This window comes from Panthera onca, chromosome F2 (genome assembly GCF_046562875.1).
Source record: "Panthera onca isolate mPanOnc1 chromosome F2, mPanOnc1 haplotype 2, whole genome shotgun sequence".
Taxonomy (NCBI): Eukaryota; Metazoa; Chordata; class Mammalia; order Carnivora; family Felidae; genus Panthera; species Panthera onca.
The window spans coordinates 47,089,333-47,096,916 of NC_138356.1; the positions used below are offsets into that span (position 1 = coordinate 47,089,333).

General features: G+C 47.8%; 1 long non-coding RNA gene across 1 annotated transcript; it reads left to right on the plus strand.

Annotated features, from left to right (window-relative positions):
- The first annotated feature begins 1,518 nt into the window (after positions 1 to 1,518).
- LOC132664661 (uncharacterized) lies at positions 1,519 to 4,774 on the plus strand. Its single transcript, XR_013553496.2, has 3 exons — positions 1,519 to 1,847; positions 4,023 to 4,108; positions 4,527 to 4,774. It is a non-coding gene; the product is annotated as an uncharacterized LOC132664661 (long non-coding RNA).
- The last annotated feature ends 2,810 nt before the right edge of the window (positions 4,775 to 7,584 follow it).

A 7,584-nucleotide genomic window follows, 5' to 3' on the forward strand; every position in this document is an offset into this window, starting at 1 on the left:
GCAGCAGTCACTGTCCCCTTGAGTCATAGGGCCAGAGGAAGCCTGTGCCATTTCCACTGAATTCTGGTGATATAAGAGACCCAGGGAGCCATCCAGGCTCCATGTGGAGGGACTTCACAAAAGGGTGACGATCCAGGTGGTTCCCTAGGCCAGACCTGGAGACCAGTCATAGTAACTAACAGAGTTCGATGAGGGAAGCAGAATCAAGCAGAATTTCTATATGTGCTACAGAACAAGGGGTTTGTTAAATGAGCAAGACCTTATACAACTGAGGGACAAGTTGGAGCTTGCAGGGAACCTGAGAAGACACACACTTCAGTGGGGGAAGGACGACGCACAGAAGGCTACTAGAGAAGACCGTGGAGGTTGTCGCCTGCGTCTGGGAGTGAGTTGCTATTGGTCAGCAGAGCTAATGGTCAGGAAAATGAGTGGATCGTAGAGTCAGGAAGGGCGAGGACAAGCTCGAGTCTTCCGGCACCTCCGCTCGGTCTCTTTCAGCGTTTAAAACACCACAGTTTTCAGAGAATGTTGGTCACTATTTCCCTTCTGCCTTCCAGATCTCATACAAATTTCTCTTTGGCCAAGTCTAAGCTGGAACCACAGAGGGAAGGAGACTGTGACAAACATAGCTCTAGCTTAGCCATGTGATGTCATGTAAAACCACCATAAGAGAAAAAGAGAAAGGACCATAACTGAGGGTTTAAAACTTGGTGGGATTCTGTGAGCACACTTCTTGGAGCCAGAAAAGGACTCCCAATGGAAAGGTCATAATTAAGAACCCTCAATAAGCTTCATAAATATAATAAAAGCATAATGAAGCACACCAGTTTTCTATGGATTGCATCAAACTGTATCTCCTAGGTACCAACAGTCTCCAACAAAACCTCAATTAACCAGAAACATGGCTGAAGTTTAAAGCTTAGGCTAAATTCTTTCGAGAGGGCAAAAGCAATGCAAACTCATATCAGAGATTTATCCCAAACAGTTTTCTGGCTGGAGCGCATAATTCTTATTTTTATACTCATTGGTACTTACAAGGCACTGCTCGCTCTAAGGGCTTCGTGTGCGCGAACTCATTTAATCCTTGCCACAGCCCTGTACAATGGGCATTATGATCACCCCCATTTTATAGGTGAAGACACTGAGAGGTTAGAAGCTTGCATGCTAGTAAGTAGCAAAGCCAGGTTTGGACCCCCGGTGCAGTGCTCGAGGCTGCTCCGAGCCAGTGGTCTAAAGTGTCATACTCAGCCTCCTGTACCATCCACACTCAGGGACTGGGCAATAAGGACGTGTTTTCGGAGTAACAGCCTTGGGCAGGGTCCAATACTCTCGTTTGTAATAAACTTGTGTATTCCTCAATCAGCCAAGACTCACAGCTTGCCATGTGCCAAGCACCACGATAGGCTCTGGGATTACCACACCAAGCAAACGCCGACTCAGACCTTGGCTCGTGGAGCTTCCAGTCCTGGGGGCTCACGAGTGAGAGCATCATCGCAGGCTGCGGTAGGTATCCTTAGGACGAGTCGGCCATCAGTGACGGCATAATTGGCTGCATTTTCCCTGTACTACAGCAGGGAAGCATACATTTCCTGGAGAACTTTTTACTAAAAGCGTTAAAGTCGTTTTTAAATCTCACTTTCCCCGAAAAGCCCACTACTCCAAACATCTCTGCTCCCAGCCTGCCCCCACCTGGTCCCTCCCCTGGAGCCCCAAGGCTCAGGCAGCGCTGGGTCCGCCCACCTCCCTGCCTCCCTCTGATTGGCTAATTTTCCCTTCTCCTCCTAACGCTGCTTTCGCCTGTTGGGTTTGTTTGGCTCCCAGCCCTCCTGCCTCAGTTACAAAAAAAGGTAATTACCCAGATTAAGGGAAAACAAGTGGTTGGCTAATTATGAAGTAGCCTTCCCTGAGAACACCGAAGTCGTTTTAAAATTGTACACAGCTGTCTCCCCATTAGGTCACGCAGGCCTGGAAACTAGTCAGGGTTTTTTTAACGTTTATTTATTTTTGAGACAGAGAGAGACAGAGCATGAACGGGGAAGGGTCAGAGAGAGGGACACACAGAATCTGAAACAGGTTCACAGGCTCCGAGCTGTCAGCACAGAGCCCGACGCAGGGCTCGAACTCACGGACCACGAGATCATGACCTGAGCTGAAGTCGGCCGCTTAACGGACTGAGCCACCCAGGCGCCCCTAGTCAGGGGTTTTAAATCTCTCCAAAGGGAACCAGCGTGGGAAATGTATAATTTAAACCAAAACAACCCCTCTTGCGCCCTAAGAGCTTGAGGTGGTTGGAATGTGCCTCCGTCCTAGGGAAAATTGAAGATAGAGCCTCTGCACTGGCTCTCCACCTAAACACAAGGAAGGGGCTTCTTAGGAGCATCTTCTGGCCTTTCAGAGTAAAGAACACAGTGCTCTGTGTGGGTTATTGTTTTGTCTTGGGGGTTGAAGTCGGATGGGGTGAAAACATAGGGAAGCGAAACAAACATTGGAATGGACTTTGTGCGTTGTTTGAAGTCATTGTGTCTATTCATTTCACACACATAGAATTTCTGTGTTTTTAAATTAAAGACTTAAGCGTCTCAACTCCTTACGAATAAGCATGTGGTGAGGTCTCGAGATGTTGGTGTCACTGCAAAATTTATATGTTGAAATCCTACCCCCCACGGTGATGGTATTAGGAGGTGGAGCCACAGGAAGTAAGTGGTTCATGAGGGTGGAACCCTCATAAGCGAGACTAGTGCTCTTATGAAAGAGACCCCAGAGACCTTGCTTGCTCCTTCTGCCCTGAGAGGTTACAGTGAGAAGACAAGGGTCTCTGAGGAGACAAATGCTCAACAGACGCTGAATCTGTTGATGCCTTGATCTTGGACTTACAGCCTCCAGAATGGTGAAAAAGACATTTCCGTTGCTTATAAGCCACCTAGTCTATGGCATTTTATTATAGCAACCGGACTGAATTAAGACAACATGGAAACTCCAAAACCTGTAGTAACTCATGACTCACCAGTAACGTTGTCTCCCTAAGGCTGGAGGGCAGGGATTAATTGTCACAGACTACCAGTCTGGAGATCTCTCTTGTCCAGCAAGGGAGAGGACACAGGATTGAATACAAGAGAGGCTAATGTCTGGGAGGAGACAAAAGCCCCAAACAGGGGTTTCATCTCCGTATTTGTTGAGCTTTCAAGATCTTACACACGTGGTGAACGTAGAGAAGACAATCAGTCATCATTAACTTGTAAGAAGCAAAGGGTCTGGGGGGCAAGTGGAGCTTGTGATCAAAGTACAATAGTACATTGGCATCAGATGGAAAGTAATTTCCTGCAGGTGATAACAAGTTACTCATGATCTCATGACAATATTTCGCTAGCTAAATTTGGGCATTTTTGCCCCGTGGTGGCGGCTTTCTGCCCTAACCCATTTATGTAAGTAGAACCTATTTCCCCACAGTTAGTCACTTAGTGTTGAGTGGTACTAACTAGCCTCCGAATAGTCCCTTGTCAGTGTGGTTGTGTGGTTCCCAGTTATGATGCGATTTCATTCAATCCTCACATCTCCCTCTGGAGGAACGAAGTGACGTCACTGCTGCTTACCCATATGCCAGGTTCTCCTGTCTTTCTGGCAGGGAGGATTGTGCTTCGTTGCCCCCTTGAAATAAGTTTTGGCCACTTAACTTGCTTTGGCCAATGAAATGTGAGTGAAAAGGACACATCTCACGTTTGCATGGAAGCATGTGAATTTGTCTTCCTACAGTGATCTTGAAAGCACATGCTGATACAGGGGTGCCTTAAGACCAAAGCGTCCTGGGGGTGCCTGGGTAGCTGAGTTGGTTAAACAGCGACTCTTGGTTTTGGCTCAGGTCATGATCTTGTGCTTCCTGACTTCAAGCTCTGCATTGGGCTCTGTGCTGACTGTGCAGAACTTGCTTGGGATTCTCTCTCTCCCTCTCTCTCTGCCCTCCCCCTGCTTGCTCTCTCTGTTTCTCTCGAAATGAATAAACTTAAAAAAAAATTTTTTTTTTAAAGACCAAAGTGCCCTGGAAAGATGAACCATCCTATGGAGAACAGCAGTCCTGGAGAATGACTGTGTCCGCCGTGGACTTTTTGCATGAGTAAGAAATAAACTTTAGCAGTATTGAGCAACTGGGATCTGGGGGGGCCCTGTTACTGCAGCATAAAACAGCCTTCGATCAATGTTACATGGTAGAAATGACCCAACGCTGGTTCTTGTTACAGCCCTTGGATGGTCATGTTTTTGCCACCTCCTCGGGTGCTAGCCATCATGTAAGAAATGCAGCCTTCCTGGGGCACCCGGGTGGCTCACTCGGTTGGCCGTCCGACTTCAGCTCAGGTCATGATCTCATGGTTCGTGGGTTCGAGCCCCGCGTCGGGCTCTATGGTGACACCTCAGAGCCTGGAGCCTGCTTCGGATTCTGCGTCTCCCTGTCTCTCTGCCCCTCCCCCACACTCTCTCTCCCTCCCTCTCTCTCAAAAATAAATAAGCATTAAAAAAAAATTTTTTTTTTAAAGAAAAAGAAATGCAGCCTTCCTGGGACCACCATGCTGTGAGAATGTCAGGCTGCATGACAGGCCCTGGAGGATACGACACTACCTGGGAAGAAAGAGACCAAGGAATGTTAAATGTGCCGGACATTTGAGTACAAAGTCCTTTGGGTAGTGGGTCCTCCATCTAGAACAGAGATAAACCATTCAGCCAAGCCCTCCACACGTTCCTCACCTGCAAAACCATGAGCAAAATAAATGGTGGTTTGAAACCATTCAGTATTGGGGCATTTTGTTCCCTAGCTACAGATCACCAGAACGCTGAATAATAAATATTTTACAGTGACCAGCAATTGTTTTTTTACATTGCCCTGTCTTTAGTATATAAGTCCTATGTTGCAAGCTTCTATAGGCTATGAGTTCCAAATTAGATTAACATCAATGTCAAAATACAATCGCTCTGAGCCTCCAGCCCCTTGATTGCAACCACATAGACCCTGCTGTCATCCTTACTCTTCAGTTCCCCCCGTCACTCCGAGGAGCCCATATGTGCTCTCAAAATAGTTAGTTAGTGGCAACGACCATGGGGTGTTCAAGGCTACTTCTCTTGTGCTCCAAATCCCACTCATTCCTGTCCACTGCCTGAGACGCCACCAAAAACTGTCTCACCACCGCTGCTGCTCGCTGGCCTTGTCACACGTGCTGTCCCTGTGTGCTGTCTCTCTAGTGGCCGCGACGTAATGCACAGCCACCCACCTGCTCCCCCTCTCCTACCACGCACAAGGCCAGCAGCTTCCAGACAACTAGTGGGTGCAAAGCAGCCATCAGAAGGAACGCTGTGATCCTTCTCCCAGCTGTCTAGCCAAGATGCCCTGTTTGCACAATTCACAAGCATCCTGGAAAAAAAAATAAAAAAATAAGCAACAAACGAACGAAAACCTATACGTGTTCCTACACGCAAAAGCTTTTTAAGCATGGCAGAGAACTAAAAGATTCTTAAAGCCATCTTTCACCTTAGACTTTTGCATCTCTGCCCATGCTGGACAGCAAGATAGAGACGTGGGAGACCGCAAACTCGGGAAGGTATCCACACCAGAGGACAGGAAGCAGCCTCAGAGAAAGAGCAGACAAAGAAAACGAAAATGAAAGGCAGAGGTGGGGAGGGGAAAGGAGTGAAGGGGAAGGCATCCAGCCTGGAGCAGGATTCTCCAGCACTCAGGAACAAGGCTGTAAGTGCCAGCTTAATAATGAATGGACAGAGTCAGCTCCCCGGGGAGTCCCCGGAGCCTCTATTCCTGAGGCAGTTGAATTATTGATGGAAAATATGTGATGTTCTGGCCTGCGCTGACAGCTGGAAGACAAGCTGACAGCAATTTAAATTGATTCTGCCCCCAATAAAGTGGAGGCCACTTTCTGATTTTCAGAGATGCTCAAGGCCCCTGTGGGCGGAGATGGTGAGGGACGCCAGGTTTCCCAAGGGTCCATGCCTCTCCCTCAGGTCTGGAAGCAGCAGGAGATCCTCGCCAGAATCATGGGCTTACCCGGTGCTGTTTCTTACTTTTGTGTGAGTCCCCGGAGACCCCGGATAGCTTTTCCACCTCTCTGAGCATTTCTCAACAGTCCCATATCCCACTATGATCGCTCGGTCAAGCTGACTTCCGGTTGGAGCTGGGCTTCGCTAACAAAGCACCACAACCTGGGTGGCTCAACAACACAGCTTTACTGTCTCAGCTCGGGAGGCCGGAGATCTGAGATGGGGTTGGTGCCCTCTGAGAGAGGCGTTCTTCCAGGCCTTCGTCCTGACACTGGTGGTTTGTTGGCAATCGTCGGTGTTTCTTGACTTGTACCTGAATCGTCTCAGTCCGTACCTTCGTCTTCACATGGCATTCTCCCAGCGTGTGGGTCTGTCTCCATGTCCAAATTTCCCCTTCTCATAAGAACACAGCCATGTTGGATTAGGGCCCACCTCAGTGATCTCACCTTAACCTGGTCAGGTGTTCGATGATCCTGTTTCCAAGTTAGTGTCCCCCTATGGGTCCAAAAGATTCTATTGCTTCATTTTGCCTTATATAAGCATACCACATCAACACATTGTTCACCTTAACTTTACACGATGTTATATATCAATTAGATCTCAATAAAGATGGGAGGGGAAGAAGCAGTGGGGGAAAAAAAGTCCCTATTACCAAGCAAGGTCACATTTGCAGATCCTGGGGCTTAGGGCCTCAACATCTTTTGTGGGGGACACAATTCAACCTGTAACCAAGTCCTTTATACCAGACCTGGCTTTCTTTTCTCTGCACTGACTCCTGACCACCATCAACGTAGAAGACTCTGAAGTCACCTATCTCTTAGGCCCAACCCAGGGCATCCCGGCTCAATCCTGGAGCTCTGTGCCTCATCTGTGCCCAGCTCTGGCTTCAGAGCACCCATTCAGGTGAGTGTTCCAATCCTGAAGGCCCAGGACCTTGGGACAGTATAGTGCTAAGTGTCACCGTCATCAATCTTGCCAGCTTCTCAAGGGCTCACACCATTCCTCACAGAGGGTCAAAAGGGTGACAGTCAACATCATGGAAGTATATTTGCTACACTATTCATGTTATCTCAAAGGCTAGCAAAAATATCGGATTTTCTCCACCCCTGAGGTCACCCCCAGAGCACAGAGCAAGCCCTCAAAGGACTTGGTACTAATCCCAGCTTCCACTGAAGATCATCTGAGTGACTTTGAGCAAATCACATAACCTCTCTGGAACTTTCTTCCTTCACCTATAAAGCACATGCACTGATCTAGATATTTCTAAGCTCTCCAGCACTAAGACTCAGATCAGGAGGGCAGAAATCAGGCAGGAAGTAGTGTGATGTATGGTGATATCTATTTCCCCTAGAAGCGACATGGGGCAGGTTCATCGATGTAAACTTAGGGTCCAGCATACCACCTGGAGTATGAAAAGTGTTCGACCGATATTTGTCGACTAAATAGAAGGATCAATGAATTAATGAATGTCATGGCAATGCAATTTTTTTTTCATAATTTCTAATGTTTTTACCTGAGACAAGCTTGAGGAGCAGGATTTCCTGCAGGCAT